The sequence below is a fragment of the Dermacentor albipictus genome, chromosome 4 (genome assembly GCF_038994185.2).
Source record: "Dermacentor albipictus isolate Rhodes 1998 colony chromosome 4, USDA_Dalb.pri_finalv2, whole genome shotgun sequence".
In the NCBI taxonomy this organism is placed as follows: domain Eukaryota; kingdom Metazoa; phylum Arthropoda; class Arachnida; order Ixodida; family Ixodidae; genus Dermacentor; species Dermacentor albipictus.
In genome coordinates this window covers 103,847,836-103,870,362 of record NC_091824.1, presented here as the reverse complement: position 1 = coordinate 103,870,362, position 22,527 = coordinate 103,847,836, and positions in this window count along the sequence as shown.

Genomic DNA, 22,527 nt, shown 5'->3' with positions numbered 1-22,527 from the left:
TACTGAAAACTGCGACTGTCTGGTGGGAAAGTCATAGGCTCAACACCGACAGGCGCAAATTGCTCGGCATCACTAAAGGCGCAATACTCTCAAACGCAAGACCACTATGGCCAACAGACTCAGTACACCACTGAAGCGGAAGCTTACCCGCACTGGTGCAGCGTATCGTAGGGCGGGGCTTATATATTCGTACAGAAATGCTTTTGCTTGTTTGTAGCGATGTCGAAGGCTTTTCGCGCCTTTTGCATGTAAGATACAAAACAATAACCGCGCATAAATACCGTGAATGCATATCATATTGACCGCAAATAAATACGGGGACAGCGGAAGAGAACACAAAAATGCACGGGCGGTGAATACGTAGCAGCTTCAGTCGTACGGAACACTTTTTGTCCTAACTATGGGCATTATCGGTTAGTGTCGTTTAGATAGACGGTTCGTGGGCACGGATGAATATGCATAATTCCGGTGAAAACGTAAGCCCCTACGTTCCTCTTACATCAAAATTTTAAAACAAGGAGGTCGGAAATCTCTTAACCATTAATATACCAATCGACACAAAGAAAAATATATGCTCAGCACTACGCAGCCATGCCTTTTCTTCAGCAACAAAAAGTTTGAAAGCATCGTTAAATGAACTAAAATTTGTACAAGCCAGACAAGTATTTGGTATCCCCATTTCCGTCATTTAAGGCGAAAGAACAGGAGGGAGCATTGGCCACGATATTTGAAACAAGAAAAAAAAATATGACGTACGTTTTGTAGGGTCTTTGAAGCAACAAAAACATAGACAGAATCTCATTGTGCCAAAGAAGAGTGTGTTGGAAAGTAATAATGTATGTCGAATATTACGCACGTTATTTAATGAGGACGGCTAAGAAAGATATTGTTACAATTGAAGTCGGTTTACAAAGCTACCTGATAAGGTGGTCGTTTGATATATGCGCAATAAATGCGTGATGACATACAGCTAAGGTAGTTTAATGACCACGTACTGGGTGCATAAAGATGAACACCAGTGCAGCAGACCGCTATACCAAGACAGAACTTGAGAAGACATTTAGGTAACACGCTCGTAAGCAGGATGTCATGATTCATGAGTCATATATGCGTTGCTTTCAATTAGATATCCATATGCTTTAAGCAGGCGTCCACTGTCGCTCAAGTGGAGTACATGCCCACGAGTGACGTCACTGCTTGCGCCTCACCGGTAGACTCACCAACATCCCATGGGAATAGCATCAAGCGAGCGTCCTTATCTAACCATTATCTCACATGATCGCGCCGTGATTGGCTGACGTTTGCGCGCGAGTAGTGACGTCACTCACGGGCGTCCGCTAAGGGTACGACAGTCACGCACTTCGGCTGCTTAGTTTCGTTTTTCTGAGGGAAATTGTCCTGAATCCGTTACGCGGTAAGAATTAGCAGCGTCAACGCTTTTTGGAATTTTGTAAACGGTTATATGAGCTCCTGAGGCGGCGTTCTTCGAGTCTTCCATTGTGGCCAGTTTCGTGCCGCTTTTGATTGAAAATTTCTAATTTGCGTAATTAGTCGTCTACAAAGAGTCATTTTCTAGTGCATGCCTCTGTGGTGAGAGCAATCCAAAAGAAATCATTTAAACATTTGATCTTTCCTATAATTTTTTAGCTTTTATTTTCGAGAATCGAAATTGAAACGCATTTCAACACACCGGTAAAATATTCGTATGAAAATTGTAGTTTATGTACACATGACCACCGTCGTACAGCTTAACTGGTAAAGCACTGCACATGTAAGGAGTAAGATATGGATCTGCAGCTCCCATCTGCGGCAATGTGTCTTCTCTTCCACTTCCCCTTTCAGTTCCCTTTTCCTTCATATTTCTACATTTCAATACAACGTACCAATTAAAATTTCTTACGCTTTGTCTGGCTTCACTGTCTGTCAACTTCTTGCACCTAACAAGAGGTCGAACCCCTCGAATCTCCATTATTCTTCTCGCTCATACGGAAATGAGTCCTTCGTCCCTTTAAGCGATATAAAAGATTTAAAACTAAATGAAAAGGAAGAGCTTGATCGCTGCTTCATTGGCATAAGCTGGGTCCCTCTAATTCGGGCATTTTCACTTGTCATATGCGTTTCATTCAAAAGAACCTCTGAATAACGGCCCTCGGGCTCAGGTGCACGAGATGATGGATCACGGAGCCTGTCATGGAGGCAAAAAGAAAAGAAAGAAGAGGGAGGGGGAGAGAGAGTAGGAAGCTAAGCATTATGAGTGATATATATACACGATGCACGCGCTAGTGAATAATTTCATCCCAGTCTCTTGGTCTCTTTAACAGTGTATGTCGGCCCCGCAGATTTACGCGTACGTGCTCTCCCTCTCTCTCTCTCTCTCTCTCTCTCTATATATATATATATATATATATATATATATATATATATATATATATATATATATATATATATATATATATATATATATATATATATATATATATATATATATATATAGACGAGAAGAAAGGGGGTTAACCGAGGGACCCGATATTTATTAGTCATATAATGAGAAGCCAACAAACACTGACACCAAGTACAACATAGGGGAAATTGCATGTGCTAAATAAATGAAATAAAGTAATGATTAATTAATGGAAATTAGGTCTGTGAGTGGGGGCGCTGGCTAACACTCCCAGGGTTCTACTAGTACACATAAATACCCAAGAAAGTGGCTGGGGAAACGCCGCCGCGGTAGCTCAATTGGTAGAGCATCGCACGCGACATGCGAAGGTTGTGGGTTCGGTTCCCACCTGCGGCAAGTTGTTTTTTCATCCACTTTAATTTCCATTAATTAATCATTACTTTATTTCATTTATTTAGCACATGCAATTTCCCCTATGTTGTACTTGGTGTCAGTGTTTGTTGGCTTCTCATTATATATATATATATATATATATTATATATATATATATATATATATATATATATATATATATATATATATATATATATATATATATAGTTGTGGCGCTGCCTAACACTCTAGTGATAAAACATAAATACCCAAGAAAGTGGATGGGAAAACCGCGCGTCTGTAGCTCTTGGTGTCTTTGTTGGGTTCTTATGATGTGATTCATAAAAATCAGGCCCCTTGGTTAACCCCCTTTGTTCTCGTTCACACACACACACACACACACACACACACACACACACACACACACACACACACACACACACATATATATATATATATATATATATATATATATATATATATATATATATATATATATATATATATATATATATATATATATATATATATATATATATATATATATATATATATATATATTAGCATCTGCTTAAGGTCCGAGAAAACGCGAGGGTTCGATTCTTAAGAAAAGGAACCTGCATTTCAATTAATGCTTTTCTTATTTGTTTAAATCAGTGTAATATACCAAGAAAGATGAAAATAAACATTATCTTCGAGTCGTAGTAGCATGTAAAATAGGCAAATAAGAAAACAAAGTTGATCACAACTAGATTTGTAACGTATATGTTTTATGCTTCGACACCGTGGCTTTTCGTTGCTTTAATCAGAAAAAAAAGAGTGGCATGCATGCTATGTCTTCTGAGTTCGCACTAATGTACTCCGCATAGTTCAAGAAAAAAAAAGAAGAAATCATTGTTATCTTTTTTTAAATTGTTCTCTTTTATCACTTCGTTCTTCTCGATTTATTTATTTATTTATTTATTTCATGCCCATAGCGCCACAAGGCATTACAGTTGATAAAAATACACAGTGATAAGATTTTGCAGGTATACAGACTAGCGATAGTTAAGCACCATTGCATGCGTCCAATAGCGTCTTTCCTTCTTTCTTTCTTTCTTTCTTTCTTTCTTTCTTTCTTTCTTTCTTTCTTTCTTTCTTTCTTTCTTTCTTTCTTTCTTTCTTTCTTGTGTATGTAATCTCTGTCCACTGCTGCGAAGTTCATTTTCTCTTATGCCCTCCAATTACTCCTCCATTTTTCCCTGCCCTCGTGGTGAAGTGGAATCTCAACAAGATCCAGAACTTGTGGGCGCGAGCACTTCCGAGCCACTGAGCAGTCCGATAAAGGGCTTTGTGCATTTTCCCGCCCGCCAGCTAACTCCCGACACATCCGCGAAGTCTGCTATCTTCCCACCGTGCTTCCGTCCTCTAAGGGCGCAGGCTGGTGCGAACTGGGGCTCGGAAGCACTCGCCCCGCTTCCTCAGGTCTCGAGTGCTTAAAGCGAGTTTAAGCGAATATACTCGAGGTGAGTATCGCCTGAGATCTCGGAGATATTTTTATTGGCACTCAAAGACAACTCATAGCGTTCTATCAGTGAGCTTTCGGCGCTGGGCTCGGAGGACAGCTTCCGCCCCGCGGTCCACAAAGTTTCCACGCAGAAAGGCATCCGCGAACGTATCAGACGGGCAGAGAACGGCTCGGGAGAAATCATAAAGGCAAGCGGCGTTCCCACGGTGGCAGTGTGTAGGCTGCGCGCATCCTCTGTCAGGTATAGGATACATCCATAGAGAGGCGTCAGAACATCCACTACGCGTCCGATGGGGCCGCGCGACCCTCCTTCGGCGACACTTTGGTGCCAGCCGCAAGTGTGGGCGCGATGTGCACACCGGAGGGGCAGTGCCAGCGATTTCACTCGTGTGCGATGATCTGAAGGAACAAATTGTCTGAAATTCCAATGTCGGGTAATAAATGGGCACTATAATGTAGATCTTGCTAGCTTCGCATGACTCAGAAGGACTCAAAAAAGAAGCTTCGCATCATTTTTCCTCAGGCTAAGAAACAATACAACGCCACGATTTAACACCCTTTCGAATGCGCAAGAATTACCTTCCTTAGGTACTCGTTTCTTCTTATTTTTTTTTCAAGGACGGTCAGGGATTGGAGCAAGCCGAGAAATGATGCTGTTTTGCAACCGTCTGTCGAAATGTTTGACTCGCACCTCTAAAACTCTAAATTTTTTTTGCACCCGGTGGTTGCTTGTCCGATGGGTAACAGCCCTACCGTTAGGGCTCTAACATATTTTATAGAGCACGATAACGAGCTCTAACTAGACGTGCGATGAGAAAAAGCGTGGTTGATTACTATTCAATGATGCTGGCAGCCTTCGGCGCACAGAAATATCCAACATGAGAATTTTGCAGCGATAGCTTGTTTATCGGTGAAGCAAGACTAAAAATTCATTGAAAAGGTACCAAAGGCTGAACGTAGCATATGTATCATGATTTTTTCCTCTTTTCTTTTTGTTTTTGCTCCACAACTGTTCGAGTACATAAGAGATTTGATCTGTGACGTCACGCTGACACACCGGCGCAGAGCTTAAGCTGAGGAATAAAAAAAAAGGAAAGCTTGGCTTTCATTTCTTCTATTTATACCTGTCCTTTTTACGAAAGAATGAATGAAACGAATGAAAATATAGTTTTAAAAGTGTTTTACCAGTTTAAACTTATTTGTTGTTGCAACTTAGTCTCCCTTTAAGTGATGACTAATAACTCCTTTAACTTTAGTTGGTTACAGCTACACTTCTCTGTTGTCCGGTGTGGTTTGTCGAAGTTTCATCGTTATCAACGGTAACGAAGACTCCCGGCAAAAAAATAAAAAGGAACAGAAAAAAAGAAAGCAAGAGATCAAGTTTTTAATAATGTTCTGTTTGTTGATGGCGTTCGCAAAGCAGTTGTTTTCTTCAGAAGAGACTTTCAAACGGTCAAAATTTTAAATCACTCTAACTGACTTCTTCATCCATCTTTCTCTGCTCTGCTTTTAATTAGAACGCTTGGAAAGGTCAGACAAAGGCCGCAATGTCCCTACGTTTACTATAGCTGCTCCTGCAGAAGTTCAAGGGCGCTTGGGAGTCAAGTGTCGCACTTCTCGCCTGCATTCAAAGCAACGTTGTTTGATGGAAAAAATACAGCGACTGAAACACAATGCCACGGGCTAAAAAGCGGTACGAGCCTGCCGCGACGCTGAGTACTTAAAAAATGTCCATTTCAGTCCTGTTCGCTGATAAGTCCTTCACCAGCGAACGGGACTGGGACGAGGCCACATCTAGTACGGAACTCAAGCTCCAGTCCATGGTCATCCAGAGGGCCCCTGAAAGAGCGAGAGGCTTGGCCTCCCGATACCGACATGGGAGCAGCCAGCGGCGAGCCGGGGACCCCAACGGGTCTCCGCTGGCCAGTCCCTCAGGACCTCAATAAATGTTCATTGTCTGTCTGTCTGTCACGCCCAAAACACGGCCCTCGTAGCGGTTATTGACGCTGTAGATTCCCCAAAGGCCGAGTGACGGCCGCTCCATACGCGCGCATAACACAGCAGTGTGCCCGAGATGTGACACCGCGGTGCGGCTTATCGGGCGCGTGGCGCGGAAACCAGAGTCCAGTGGCGCGACGCCAGGCGGCGCGGCGGTCCGGAAGTGGTGCGTGCTGTCGCGACACACTTTTCTCCCCCCCCCCCCCCCCCGAGTCGACAGAGGCTTGCGCAGGGTCCCGCACCAGTGCGGTGGTATAGGCGTACACGCGGGCGGTAGCTGTAACTTCCAGTCGCAGTCCCGCTACCGGCGGCCGACCGCGGTTCCGGCCCCGGAAGCCATAAAGGGGGGCGCGCAAGCCACGCCGGCGGCGGCATAAAGATAGCCGCGCATCGGCGACCATGTGGCTAAGTAGTCACGGAGCAAGCGCTCACGAGATGGATGGCTGTCGACGGCGATCGTGCGTCAAGCGGCGGCGACCGGGACCAGCACCTTTTAGGCAGAGAGAGGAGCCTTTAAAAAGAGCGCTGCCTGCCCCCCCCCTCCCCCCCCCCGTCTCGGCCGAGCCACCAAAGCTTCTGTAGCTGTTTTACACGAGGCGTCCCATCTTCCATCGCCCGTCGACGCCGTGTTTCCGGTCTGTTTACCTTCTGGTGCCAATGGGTGGCCCGCACCCGCGCCACGCCTCTGTGGTATGGATGGACGAGAAGGCGGGGTGTAGTTAAGCCCGGTGTTTCGAACACGTTTTGTCTAAGACTTAGCTGCGCTTATGCGTTTTTTTTTGAGTTCTTGATATAAATAACCCTCCCCGTGGAGTAGAACATTGGGCAGTGAGAAATATCAGATAATATATATATATATATATATATATATATATATATATATACCGACGATGTGTGTCTATGCATAATGCGCCTAATACCGCAGTTGAATGGTGTCAAAATGGCCAGCCACTTCCTTTATGTCATTAAGTATAAGTATAGCGAGCTCACACAAGCACAAACAAGAGAAGCGCTTACCTGCCTCATTATCATTACGCTGCAGTATGTATTATATGGACGGGCAACAGCTAACAGGTCACCGGGGGGGGGGGGGGGGGGGGGCTAGGCGCTTCTTATACGCGTATACTATAACAACACGGACTCGCTGAGTACGTATGTATGACATTAATGCTTATCTATTCAAGGAAGTAACGGGGCGTTGCGAGATAAATGAACTGCATACCTGTGTTTATTTTTGTGGCGTAGGACACAGCCAGCCATTCCTACTCAAATGCGAAAATTTGATAATTCACAGTAATACGCTGGAGGATTTGATCGCCACCTCCGTATATAGGCGCCTTCATCTTTGTCATTTACTGCTTTTTAAAATGCGCACTTATGCCCACAGGAACGTTTGAAAAGGATGTTTCGGTTACTCTTGCATAAACGTCACATCTGTGTAAAATAAAGGTACGCGTCGCGGTGCTCCCGTTTTAGCGTTATGCCGCAGCTCACGAGGTCGACAGTTCGATTCCCGCCCACGGCTGAAGCATTCCGGTGGGAGGAGGAATGCAAAAGACGGTCGTGCACCGTATTTTGGGTGCACGCTACAAAGAACCAAAGGTGTCCAGAATGAGTCTGGAGCCTCAGCACTCGGCGCCCTCCCACAAGGCACTGTGCATCTTTGTGGCGTTAGATCCCGCAATTTAACTAATTGTCAAGATGTGTGTTATAAAATAAAAAAAACAATAAATTCAGGTGTTTTACGTGCCAGAAACACGATCTGATTATTTATTAGACAAGCCCTGTAGTGGGGGACTCCGGATCAATTTTGACCTCCTGGGGTTCTTTAACGCGCACCCAATGCGCGGTATACGCAGGGCGTTTTTTTTTTTTTTTGCATTTCGCCCTCATCGAAATGCGACCGCCTCCGGCCGGTATTTGGTGCCGCAAAGTGCTTAGCAGCGCCACGCCAGCCACCATGGCGGGTATGTTCGAAACAGTATAACAACTAAGAATGTATGTGAAACGGTGATACTTACTTTAGCTGCTGATGACTTCGGCAGTAACAGTACGTAACCGTATAATGAAATTGATTTTTCTATCGATGGTCACGACAGCATGCAGTGAAAGTTCAACTCAATCCGTGAAGCCCGACACAGCAGCGATCATTCTATACATCTTCCTTGAATACGTTCGCCAAAGGGCACCACAAAGCACCTCCTAACGCCATATTCAGGTCTGCCATTCTCCAACGGAGAAAGCAGGTCCCTCCGCAGAAGAGGAACGCCATGGACTACCCGAGGAGCTTGCCGGTGCATGCAGTGAAATGCACATACGGCATGCAGTGAAAGCGAAGGTGTGCTGCATGAGGTGTCAAAAGCGCGCACCGTAGGCAAAGAAGATGGACAGCGGGTGTCTTAGTTTGTCCTTTTGTAAGATTTCTTCGGTACAGTACTTTTTTTTTTTTTTGGAGTTCGAGAAGCTTACGCAACCGGACCAGCAATTCACGGGCTCGCAAGAGGTCTCTTTCAGCAAAGCGAAAGGAAACGAAGGCGTCCGTGAAACGGTTGCGTCAACAGGGGGCGGCTGAACAATGGCCCAAGCCGTGCGCCGGAGTGTCCCGCAGTGCGCGCCAACAACCGGCTCCAATTACTTCGCTCACGCCCCCCCCCCCTCCCCCCCTCCCTTTTTCGGTGTATCAGCGAATTCTTCGAGCCCTCTTTGCCATCACGGTCGACTTCAAAGCATTTGACGAAAGTCGTAAATGCAGCCGCGTTTGGGGGAAGAGCTTGCAAGGGCTACCCCGATATGCGATGGCTGTAGTAATGCCGGGAGAGACGTCTGAGGGAAAACGCCAGTCGGAAGCTGTGACGCGTCTTTCGTAGAGTGTATACCATTATTGAAAAGGTGTTTATTATTATTTTTTTTCGTGTGTACCCGTTAATTTAGGAAGTTGAAGAACGATGTCGTTTTCCTCTTTTCTCGCGGATGGTAGAGGAGGTAACCAGGTCTAGCGTGGTGATAACTATAGGTCCTAAGTAGTTCGTAGGCCATCTTTATAGACAATGTGTCTTAGTGCTTGCTTTCCTCCTTCTTCAGCAGCGCTTCCTTGTTCCTACGAAGTACCGATCATGCTTCTTTGTCCGTCAGCAACAAAGCTTGTATAATACATTGCTACTTTATGCACCCGACGTTAAATTATGCAGGTATGCTTATTCAATATTCGAATTTCGATTGCGGCTACGTTAGATCTTTATTTATTTAGTGTAGCTCCCAAAGCGATCAATTGATCACTTGAAAAATAAAGAAATAGAAAAGTTGGGTAGCAAGGAAAACGGGAAAATGAGAGCTACATATGTACTGTAATAAGCCGAAATCGACGGTTTTTCTTCGAAACTCACTGCTCAATTCATGCACTGAAAGAACGAAAACGGTAAATAAAGTCTGGAAACGATAATAACAGCAAGACGGCGCTGCAGCGCCCCAATGTTCAGCTTTTCTACTTCCCGCATTCTCCCCCTCTCGGGCAAACTTTTCAAAACAAAATTGACAAAAAAAAACATCTAGGGCGCTGCTCACTTCTGTCGCCCACTGTCCCCATCGCTTTCGTTGTGGCGCTGATCATACGCCGAAGTAGCTTTCTCCGGAGTCGCCCCGGTTCCACAGGAGCAGGCAGGTGGAAGGAGGTATAGCCACACGCGAGGCACACGACTGGCTTCTCCAGCTGCGGCTCCTGTTGCGCAAACCGTTCAAACGACGCAAGATAGCCGAAGAGAGGAGCCGATAAGAATGCAGTGTGTGGTGCGCGCTGAGGAGTAAGCAGGGGGTTGCGCTCCCGAAGACATGCAGGGAGAAGCCAGACGTATGCTGGAGGAAAGGAGGAGGTCTTTCACTAACGCGAGAAGCGAGCCGACCGGGAGCGCCGGAGAGCGCGCGCGGCAATGTAAAAGGCACCGGAACGCTCGTGTGACGAAAAAAGCCGTCTCGCTGTCCTGTAGTGTAGAGGAAAGCAAACAAAACAAGCGTTAGTTTCGTTTTCAAACCAGCCTAAGGCGTACTAATCTCGTTGTTTGCATTGAGCACACTTTCGATTTCTTCTTTAAGAATGCAAGAAGAAACGCAGATAGAAAAGGAGAAAGAAAGAAAATCTAAAAACGAATCGCAGGGATTACGGCGTCGCGCGTCTGTGTACGGGGGCGCAAAAGCTGCTGAACTCCGAAGAATGCCGCGATGAATGCCTCTCCCCATACGGATATTAGCCGGCGCCGTTGAAGCAACGGTACACCAGTCTGCAGCGCCATCGGGTCTGTGTATAGTTACGTGCCCGTAAGCCGGCCACGCGTCTCAATCGCGGCACCACTATAGCTGTGGCAGCTGTCCGCGCGGCGTCGCTCACGCAAGCGTTACGACCAGGAGTGCGACCATTGTGCCTGCTGTAGGCACCATCGCGGTCAGCCCTTACGCCTTTATGCGGACAAAGGAAAGCCTGCTGGCGGTCGTATATACGACCGTTCCCTGCACGCCGCGGGTGAAAAGGGTGCTCGGCCCCGCTTGCCCGTAGTTATATCACCGTGCAGGCTTCTGTGCCGCACGCTTCCTCGTCGGCTCGCGCCCGCCCCGTTCGCGGTTTGGGGCGTGCGCGCATGCTGGCCAGCCCACCGCAAGGAGAGGCCGCGCTGTTTCCTTCAATTGTGCCGGCGCGCGACTCGGCGCTTTTCGACGGTCAACAGCTGACGAAGGCCGAGTACGCGATTTCAACACCGGACAAGCGCGCCCGTGGCATTCACAGCCTATAGGGACTGTCGTCACTCCGTGCGCCGCCGCCTCACGCCTTGTGCGCCGAACCGCACGGACCATTGATCCTGGCCCCGCGACGCAACTGAGCACCTGCTGCGACTTGGCTCTGCGTCCTCGCACCGCATCGGACAGCCAGTGACCGTGTTAAATGAGCCTTGAGCGACGCAAGCTTTCTTCGCGCAACCTTGCTGTTGACGGCGCCCATTAAAGGTGTTTGTTCGGTAATACCGTTCACACACAGGTTGCGATTCTTGCACCACGGGATGCCGATGCTGAGCATGGCGTCATTGTTACAAGAACACACAAGCCCGCTCGCGCACGAGAGAGAGAGAGAGAGAGAGAGAGAGAGAGAGAGAGAGTGCTGCCCCTTGTGTGTGTGTTGTTCCACGTTGGCCAAATTATCACCAAAGTTATCACCAAATTAATTCCGCAGTTGTAGCTGCATGGCCACACAGGTTAGCGTACAGAGCGATCATACTCCGCAGTGTATTATGATTTATAAGCGATATCTGCAGACAGACTGAATGAAGCGTTGCCTCATTCTTAACACCAAGAAGAACCAGTTCTAATTACTGGGGAAGCCCACACTCACAAAAAGTTCTTGCGCTAGAAAGGTTGACAAGAGGAAGTTTCAGCCAATATTTATGTTCGGCATAATACTAGTGAAGGCGGCTGGCCAACGGCAAAAAAAAGTGCTTACGAAAGAAAAGCTTTGTGGGATCAACCCCGTTATATCGTTTCACTCTGGAACTGGATGGACTCAGTTCCAGAGTGAAACACTATAACGAACTTCACAGTAAACGTTCTTATATATACAGCAGAACTGTTCGTAAGAGCAGAGCCCAGTCAATCATGTTGACGGGCATAGTATTACGGAAGGTGGCCGGTCAACGGCAGACAGACGATACGAACGAAAACTTTGTGAATTCCACCCCTGAACCTATCTCTTTTGAGCCGCAAGGGAAAAAATTATACGCGAGGACTTATGCATTCGCTATTCACTTATGGCACAGAATTCGTGCTAGTGCGAGGTGTGCCTTACAGCATACCTGCCAACCTGTGCGTTCTACAATTCGTAATATCCCTCGGGAGGCGGATGTGGGGGAATTGTTTTATATATTTTTAAAGCTTGTCTTGAGCGCACGTCTTTTCAAAGATACATATACCCATTTGAGTAACAAGGATTTAACTTTAGACACAGCACACCCAGCAGGAGCAAAACTGGAACAGCAAATATTGACAAGAAACAAACTTGTTTCTAGATCACAGTGACTTTCCCAGTGCCTTATTTCTTTCCAATTTCACCTGTTTTAAGCTTCCCTTTTGCACTAATTTGCAAGTTTTCATCCTTTCACGATGAAAACTTGCAACGGAAGGTACGGAGACCAACGTGCGATACATTTTCGCAAACTGAATTCTTTTTCGTGAAGCTTGACGCAGGGGTTTTGCAAACTCGTAAAACGGACCGAAATTCCTAAATTTTACGGAAAAATTCACTCGTCGTCCGGGCCCTGCGAAAGTGGATGTCATGTGAAGCTGTTGCAAAACCACCACTACAACTGCTGAAGGAGGCATGCAATGCTTTATTAATGCGTCGGATGCTTGTTTTGAGCTTGTCATTCATTGAAACGCACGCTGTTCTGTACGTTGTAAGCGTGTATCCAATGAATGTACGCACTGTTCGCTTCACTTTGCTGAGTGCTTGTAGCCTCGGCATTAAGAGGGGTATGTGCTATTCCTGACGATGATAATTTTTGTTCATGGACGGACACGAAAAATGTCGACCACCAAGAGGCTAGTAGCTTTGCTGTTAAATTCGTGGCTGTTGGCAGGTATGCCTACAGTGCATCACAAACTACGCCGCACGGCGCCACGCCCGAATTATGTTGAAAGTACGCTCCAAGTGACGGACGCTTCACAACTGCGATGGTATTATGATGGATTCGCACATGAATACAGGTTTCTTTCTCAATCCTTCATATTCCTTCTTGTAATTTACCACCACAGCGGCGAGCGAATGCGCCGTAGTTTCACTCGATGTAACGGGAAGCTGCATGGGAAAGCACTTCAGAAGTAATTCTACACAAAGGGTTCTCTTCGATCCATCATCGCGTGACCATGCATCGACTCAAAAAGAAAAAAAAAATACATATATACATACACAGAATAGCCGGGTGTATACCTAAAGCCAAGAAACAGTTCTCGCATTGCTGAAGAACGGTAACTTCCCCTCGAAAAAAAAAAGAAAACGCTTGGACACGGTGTGTACAATGATGCCCTCACCGCGGGCATCTCAGCAGGAATGCAAGCAGGGCAACGCTCGCGACTACTTAGGAGCGAGATCTCTTTTCTTCGAGTCGGCCCCGGTCGACGTCCACCACAGCGTGAACGCACGTGCGGCGGCCCGCGCTTCTCCATAGACTTCGCTAACTGGAAACGGCCACTGCCGGTGGCACGCTCTTGGCGGCATCCCGCTAAGCTCTCGTACACCGGTGTGTACGCGGTGCATGCGCAGCCACGGGAGTGAACGCGCACTCGCGTGGCGAAGCGTCTGGCAGGGTGAGTGGGTGGTCGCGTGCTGGTCTTTTTTTTTTTTCTACCTGCGACGCGAAAGCAGTTAATTTCATTCTTTCTTTCTTGTTTCGTTACGAACATGTGTCGGCGAAAAAAAGAACCAGAAAGAAGCCGTGGCTGCCCACTTCTGACTCGTGACCGGAGAAAAGACGTCAACTCCGCGGGAGATCCGCGCCACGGCGACGCAGGGACACCCCTTGCGCGCGCATCGAAGGAAGAGCCATGTACTGTCACGGAGCGGCCGGTTTACGCTTTTCTCACTTTCACGACGTTGGCGGTGAAAGATGTCCTGTAGGCCTAAGACCTTAAAACCTCCTTGAGTGGAACATTCTCATGAAAGAGTAAACCGGCACGAAGGGTTAGGAAAGGAGTGTAATGAGAAAAAGAAAAGGTTTTGCAAACTTATAGTTGCGCTATACTCTTGATCAATCTTTGGCTCCTCGTAACGAAGTCCTTGCTCGACTCTTGACATTCATTTAGCCCCCTTTTATATTATTTTTCGTCATACCTCGTTTTATATCAATAACGTCGTTCTATTTGAAGCAGAAGCCTCTTCAATTTCTACTGCCAGCCCCGTCGACTTTCATTAAAGTAGCTCTGGCAGCCGCGAATGCAAGCATATTTGCTTGGGTTTCATTAGAAAAATTTTGTGTTCTACGTTCAGACGGCGTGGGCTGGAACACGTACAGATGGCGTTACGGGTGCGCTGTATCTGACTTAGTACAGTGCGGCAGGCGGCTTTCCTTCTCCCGCTTAGCAAGACCATTGCACATTGACGTTATACTGTATCAAAGTGTCCGTACAGAAGACTTTCGTGGTGCGTTGGCGGCAATCATTTTTATGTACTCAAACTACCTTCCAGAGAACGGATTCCTTGAGAAATAGAAACGTAATACGCCTATTTAAGAGCTGAGAGTAATGCTCCTTGAGAATAATAGTGGCCAAAGGGCGAACTATTGAAGCAACATAAAAATTAATTTTAAGAAATTACGGAGTTTCACTTGCGAAAACCGCGACCAGATTATGAGGCACGCCGTAGTGAGGGCTCCGGAGTAATTTGGACCACCTGGGATTTTTAGCGTGCCCCTAAATTTAAGTACACGAGTGTTTTCGCATTTCGCCGCCAACTAAGTGCTGCAGTCGAGGTCAGGATTCGATCCCGCGACCTCGTGCTTAGCAGCCCAATATCAGAGTCGCTAAGCAACCACGACGGGTAACCATCGAAGCCAAAACAAAACTTTGCATGTTATAGCATGCCAAGAATACTACCCCCTCCCCTCCCGCAGGCCAGCGAACTACTTAAGTTCCTATCTAACTTCAAATACGAAACCAATTGGCCAAGTACTTGTAATATTAGGCGCCACCAAAATAATGTTTGCTCAATAAAAGAAGATGCTCAAAACAGGCGAAGAGGATAAGGGAGAGACAGCCTGTATCTCTCCCTTAAAGACCAACTATACATGGACTTTATGAACCAACTTATGAACAGTACTGTTAACCAATAAGCCAAGCGACAAGATTTATTGAAAAGAGTGTTTATGGCTGGTCTACATGACAAAAACCGCTGGTAAGAGAGAGCACTCATGCTTCTCGCTGTTGAAGCCTAATTTAGGAAGAAAAAGATCCCAGTAGTAAAGCCGTTCATCGTACTTACCATGCAGGTTAGGATATCTCCCTTTACTAAGGGATAGCTTGGATCGAATGTATTCGGGTGTTATGCACACTGTATGCAAATTATCGGCCAAGTAAATTAATGCGTATGAGACGGAAGCGGCGAAAGACGAGGCGCGGGTACATAATTAGTTCGCAGTTGACCAATGGTCAGAGAGGAGAGTTCACAGCGGGGAAAGTGTAGAACTTGAAGAGCAAAGCCTACCACAGTCAGAAACGTTTGGCTCTCATCTAACGCCGCAAATTGTTCACAACGAGACAGTTTGCATTAACATTACGTGACCGATGTATGTCTGGACTGCGTTTAGCCACGTCCGAAGTCTCCGCCAATGACGTTTCGCCGAACACTGGACTTCGGTTTCACTTTCGCACTGTGGCCACTCCGTTGTAGCCTCCTCTCAGTCCGCTGTGATGCGTACTAACGATGTTCCACGGCAAGCGGTCGTCTCGAACAGCTCCCCGTCGACAGGTATTCCGAGAGACGGGGAGCGTCACCTCTCTTGGGTGCCCGCCACCCTATACGTTCGGGGGCGGCAACATGGGTGGCGCTGAGTAAGTGCGCTCAGCCTCCCTTCGCTTGCCGAGCACGCTTTACCACGTGAAGCGAGGCCGAGTGTCTCTTTACTGTAAGTTCTTTCTCTGTATTTCTATTGTTCTTTCTTTCTTTCTTTCTTTCTTTCTTTCTTTCTTTCTTTCTTTCTTTCTTTCTTTCTTTTACCTCTTCGCACGCGTAATGGTTCGCGTTGTGTACTCACTGCTGGACAAGTTGGAAGAGCTCGCGGTGTAGTTAACAATGGATGCATGCAGGACTTAAAGCGTGCTCGTTCCGCGCTACGAACGCACTTTCAATGTTCCTTCGTGACACTGCATGGTACCTATGAAATAGTCCGATTAGTTTTGCATGGGCCAAGGGTGCATGACGTGTAAATGTGGTGTGCACTGTGCATGTACATACGTTTCCTTTGTTATCCGATTCATGGCGAGGAGCATGCCAGGCACGACGACAAGCAAGCGCATCAATTTCTTATTAAAGAGGCTTTTCTCCGTCCTGCTGTAGACAAACACCCACCCGGACGTTTAAACAGTTCTTGCTGTACGAGGGCCCAAGCTTCACTAGGCTTCGGTAGTGGTACAAACACAAAAGGCGGGCTCCCTGTGACTAACAGCCATGGCCGGGATAACCCAAACTATTGCATCCTGTTTTTTTTTATTCCAAACCCGCCATTAGCCCTTCGTGATAGATCAAAATGGCTCCTATCATGCCCATATGCATGGGTGGGGGCAACCCATCATTTTTGACCTATCACAAAGGGCTAACGGCGGATTTGGTATAAAAAGAGATTGGAATAGGCTTATGTTATCCCAGCCAGTACTGTTCTAGACTTGTGAAACTTTGTTCCAGAGGTCCGCCTGCATGGTTCTCAATAGAACGTATCAACTAACTTATATTCTTCCCATTGTTTCCTTCTCCCTAATCAAATGGTGAAATTACGAAGTTTTAAGCTCGTAAGTGCTCTTTGGCATTTGCCTTCGCTAATGGTACGTCCAGCGTCAAGATTGGCTGCAATTTTTCTTTCACGAACAATTTTACCTTAAGAGATTTTCTCTGATTGCAGGACCAGGCAATAATCCCTAAAGTCTTGCCATCATCATATTCATCATAATATTTACTCAACCATTAATTGTTCTTTATACGTCGTTCGTTGAAGCAAAACACAAGACGACACCGCAAAACCAGTGCATGCGCATATGTCTTAACGAAGTGAGCCGAACGCTGTATCTCGTGTCTGGGTAGATACATTAGTAACGCATAAAAACCCACAGATAAGCCTCTATTCGTGGAACGTGTCGCCACGCAGCTACGGGGGCATTTCGAAGATTGAAAGAAAAAATTCCGGCGGGTCGCATCTCATGCGATCAATGTTGACCTTAATGCGTTTGCCATGGAAGCAATCTACCGATTATACCGTCGCGAAGATCGACGCGTCATGTATGAAGTTAATATGGAGCCAGGTATCTCTCAATGCATTTGTTTCTGTACACGTTGCGCCACCTAGCGCCGCCGCCACGAAGTAAGCGCGTAACGTGTGTGTATATATTTTCATACATAATTATCCAAACATATATCACGCGGGTGCGATTCAGCCCAGCACCGAATAAATTGTAAAAGATTTTTTTTAGTCGTTGAAGAGCGGTACATACCCAGTGTCGTACCCAAGTTGGCGTGAAAGAGATAGAACTATAAAGAAAGGGATATATATATATATATATATATATATATATATATATATATATATATATATATATATATATATGGTCCGGCGGTTGCTTTGCAGAGCTTACATGTACTCATCAACACATCATCCAACACATTGACCCCGGCACTTCCCCTCTACCCGGGCTGACTGGGTGGAGGGCTTTGGTTCGGGCCAACGGTCCTTCCCGGACAAAGGGTCTGTTGTGGTGCAGCACAACTGAGCTACTGCACTCAACACACAAACAGCCATGTCGGTCTTACATACCATGGACTACCCAGTGACGAAAGTAGGCGGGAGAACGGTTAGAGGCAGACACACAGGAAAGTGCATGAGGTACGTATCCTAAGAATGCTAATCGCATTAAAATGTGCTTTCGTCGCAGTTTTGTTCCCGGTATAGGCGCTTTGACACCGCTGCACGCTGGCCACTCGATCGGCTCTCGAGACGCGGGACTAATTCAGCTCTTTGGTTTTCAGCTCTCGAGCACTGCTTCGAGAGCTTATGCCTCCTGCGACTTGAAGAAATGCGTTCTATACGCTTCTTTCACCCAGGACGGCGTTGCAAGGCACATTCCCACGCCGCGGTGCCGCAAACACGCAGTATCAGCGGTGACCTTTCAGTAGTTCCACGCGCCGTCTTTCGACATCTTCCCACAACTCGCGGTTGCCATGAGAAAGCCCGCTTATCTCCATACTTGACTCCACGGCGGGCGAAGACCTTGTCTTCTCCTCGTCGACGATTTGCAACGCCTGACATCTCGTTTATCCACGCCTCAGGGAAAGCCAGCAGACGTGTCATGTGCCCTGGTCAAATCGGGGGCGCCACGATGCGGTGACTGCACAAACCGTTCGTGAAATGCCTTTGGGTGATCATGATGAATTAGCCAGCTCCCGGTAAAGAGCTTGCAGAGAGACGAACGACGCGTGACCGGTCCTAAACGATTTGCGAGCGCACTATTGTGCGCGCCCGCAAAGCCCGGCCGGCTTAGGAAACAGACCCAGGCATGCCAAGCATGAGGTGGGTGGTCGCCGCTGCACCAGCGAAGGCTGCTGCTTCCGCGGACTCGCGTGGCAGCTGGAAGCCGAAGAAGGCATTGTTGATAATCCGGCGCCTTCAACTTGTAAACTCGGTCAACGGGCTTATACAGTTTAGACAAATTTATTTTCGCCGGCAACGCAAAAATGACTGAGCTATGATTGTAACGAGCGATGACGTCGGCTGCACATAACAACATGAGTGTGCAGTGGGGGGTTGGGTATGCTGTGCGTGTAAGCTCGCATATAAGAAAAGAAGAAAAAGAAAGAAAGAATGAAATCAGCGGGAAAATTCACAAAATTTTTCGTTTGTATAAGTGTTATCTGTCATTGGCTGGCCGCCTTCGCTAATAATATGGCCAGCATAAGGATTGGTTGACATTTGCTCTTACAAACAATTCTACCATGATAGGTTTTTGTGAATACAGGCGGCAGTTGTTGCAACTACAAAGACGCTAGGGGTGCTATGCAGGATGCTCCGATCTTTTCGCTCACTTGATTTTGCTCGATGGCAGTCAGTGAACGAAGATTCGGGCCCTAATAAGCAAGCTGTTTTGCAGGTAGATAAGCTAACGTTAGCTGAGACACAAGGTGCATACTCGCGGTAGAGACCAACGTTACTAGACTAGTAACGTTGGTAGAGACCGTATTACAAAAAAAAAGTGCACCCCGAGGGTGGTACTGGGAAATTTCCTCTTCCCGTTGGTGCGCCTGGCGCTCCGATATTGGCGTACGCGGATGATATTACTGTAGTCGTACCAGATAACAACTGTGTCGGTTGAATTCTATTGCCAAGCAAGTGGAGCAAGCCTCAACCATGCTAATGGACTTGCTTACTGAACCAGGTGGAGGGGGAGGGGAAAAGAAAAAGAGAGGGCAGGGATGTTAACCAGAAATGCGTCTGGTTGGCTACCCTACTCTGGGGGATGGAAAGGAGGGAATGGAAAGATGAGATAGAGAGAGGCAGGGGAAGGAAAGACCCGGTGAGCTCGCCCACACGCGCGGAGGGCCTGAGCAAATCAAAGGCGTTCACATAGGCCAGTCGCCCTCATGTTCTGAGCCAGGAGCATCAGGATTTGTCTGTGGCCTACCTTTCATAAAAGAAATCGAAAACTTGGCTATGTGTTCGATAGGCCAGGACCATCCCCAACGAATCGGTCCCGGGCAGAAGAAAAATTGCGGGGTAGAGTAAATGGCTATAGCGCGCTGAAATGTCCTATTACAGTTCATGCTAATATTATTAGAGCTTTGTTAACATCGTTTCTTATGTGTATACCGCGAGCATACTTCACATTCCTAAGGGAATAAAAGTGGAGCTACAGAAGATCATATTTCGCTTCCTCTGGTAAGAGAGACCAGATAAAATTAAACGAATGATAGTAAAAATTCCTACAATTTCGAGGAGGCCTAGGTGTTTCAGGCTTGAATGTAATGACACAATCTTTGCATACCAAGTGAACCCAAATAGCTCTAGATTCAGACATTCAGTTAACAAAGACTCCATGGTTTCGTGTTTTTTTTTTTTTTTTTCTCAGCACGAGAGTAGTTTCTTTTATAGGTCCCCCACTTCACCATTCCGCAAGCCGCTCAGAATTCCGTCTCCCGTTTTACAAAGAAGCCACAAGCGCGCTTTGCAAGTTAATATAGAACCCATCCCCGATTTAGATTTAAGAAACATTGCTGTCAAAGTTCCTGCTGAGTGCTTGTCCCTCAACCTGTCCAAAACCTTGTAGCACTACAGCAGACGGGCCGAAAAGAAAACGAGCTGCTATTTGATTTTGGCAGACTTTCTTGACGCTATGGAAGAGTATCATTCTTGTGGCGTTTCGCAAGAGGGTGTCTGCCAATGGGAAAATGAGCCTTTGCATCTGCTCAGGCCGGTCTCAACCAATACTGCCCATTCTGCAAGGATAAGGAAACACCAGAGCACATATTTTATGAGTGTCTGATCCCAGCAGCACAACTTGGCTAAACATATCTTCAAGCTGCCGGGAGTGCGATACCATGACTGTTCGATTTTTGAACCCACTTCCAAAAGAAGAGGCGAACCAGTTTACTCTCTCGATTACTGGGTGTATAAGCTACCAAGTATGGCTTGCGAGATGCAAAGCAACGTACGCGGGAAATCAGCCAGGCCTCCCCGAGGTACTGGCAAAAATAATGGAAGTTTGGTTCCACCTGAAAAGGGAGAGACGTCACTCGGGTACACTGTGGTCCTCCCAAACATGTTGCCGATCGATGATTATTTCCTCCCCATGACAAGGAATGACCTGCACAACGACTGAAAAAATCCTGTATTCTTTCTCGTGTTTCGTTTTTGTGGGCGCTGTCCAAGAATGGACCGGGAAAGATCGTTGTGGAATTCTGAAGAACTTGATCGCCACTTACGAAGGCGCTGGTTGGCGGCTCATACGAGGAGCTCTGGCACCGCGCGAGCCAGCCCCTCCGGAATACGGTGGCTCGAACTCATACGAAGAATGATATCCGCCTCAAATCAAAAACCACATTCACCCTCGTTGTGTTGGAGGCCTTGCTTGTGGCGGTTGTGAGGATGATGATGGTCAGCAGAGATTTGAACCCACATTAGGGGACACCACTTTATGAGCTGTCCTCTCGATCTTCCATCTGACAAAGAAAGCCCGGGACGCGGGACAGCAGCAAACAATAAAATGTCCAGATAAAGCCGCGCATCAAGCGGGCCCCTGCGTATGCCGATTCCTCGTTTCAAACACAAAAGGCTGGGAAATGTTACGCGCCAACGCCGCTTATCGTTATCAACGCAATATCGCAGCACCGTGACTGCCCCGCTAGATCTGCACAAGCGGCGCAAGCCGCTTGCGATGCCATTTCTGGGGCGCGATACGGACGTGTCTCCTCTTTCGGATATTATCTGTCTCTTCAACTTTTTTCGCGGTACAACTTAAGATGCAATACACTGCAAATTATATTAAAGCACATTCAGCGCACAACTGTCTATTCAACTTTTTCGCGGTACAACTTAAGATGTAATACATTGCAAATTGTTTTAAAGCACATTCAGCGCACAACTTGCACATCTTGAAATTCTTATACATAAACTACCATGAAGTGCGTATTAAACCTACACCAGACAAAATATTTTTCTATAACTTACTTGCGCAGATAATGAATGCACTGGGCGGAACGATAAACAAATGAAAGAAGGCACCAACGGTTCGAGCACGTGACTACCTTCTGAAGTAACGTGGGTGGTGATAACCCAAGAGCGAATATAGATAAACCAATGAAACTGGAGGCATGTCGGGGGTTGTATTTTTATGTTCTGATACCATTACCTCATTCATATGAGGGCGTCGCCAGAGCTCGCGGAGATACCGAACTTTGTCGTACTCGGGCCTTTCTGCATAAAATCCTACCCGTCGTGGTTGCTCAGTGACTATGGTGAGGGGCTGCCTCACACGGGGTTGCGGGATCGAATCCCGGCCTCGGCGGCCGCATTCCGATGGAGGCGGAATGCAAAACACCCTTATACTTAGATTTACGTGCACGTTAAAGAACCCCAGGTGGTCGAAATATCCGGAGTCCTCCACTACGGAGTGCCTCATAATCAGAAAGTGGTTTTGGCACGTAAAACCCCATAATTTAATTTTGATAGCATCCTAGATGGTACAAATAAATAAGACTTCCACATGCAACGTACGAATGCGGATACAGTAAGTAACATTTTGTGCTTACATGGGTGATCATTTTTGTTTTACGGAATTTTAAAAGGTCGCCTGTTGTAGATAACGTAGTACTCCGAGAGTAGTCTAGTATTTGAGCTAGATTATTCCAAGGCGGACGTTATTTGCATGAGAAATCGAAACACATATTCAACCGATTAGCAAGAATTCACTCATTAACTTCTTATTCATAACTTTGCAGTACACATTGAAATTTATTAATTGTAGCCGG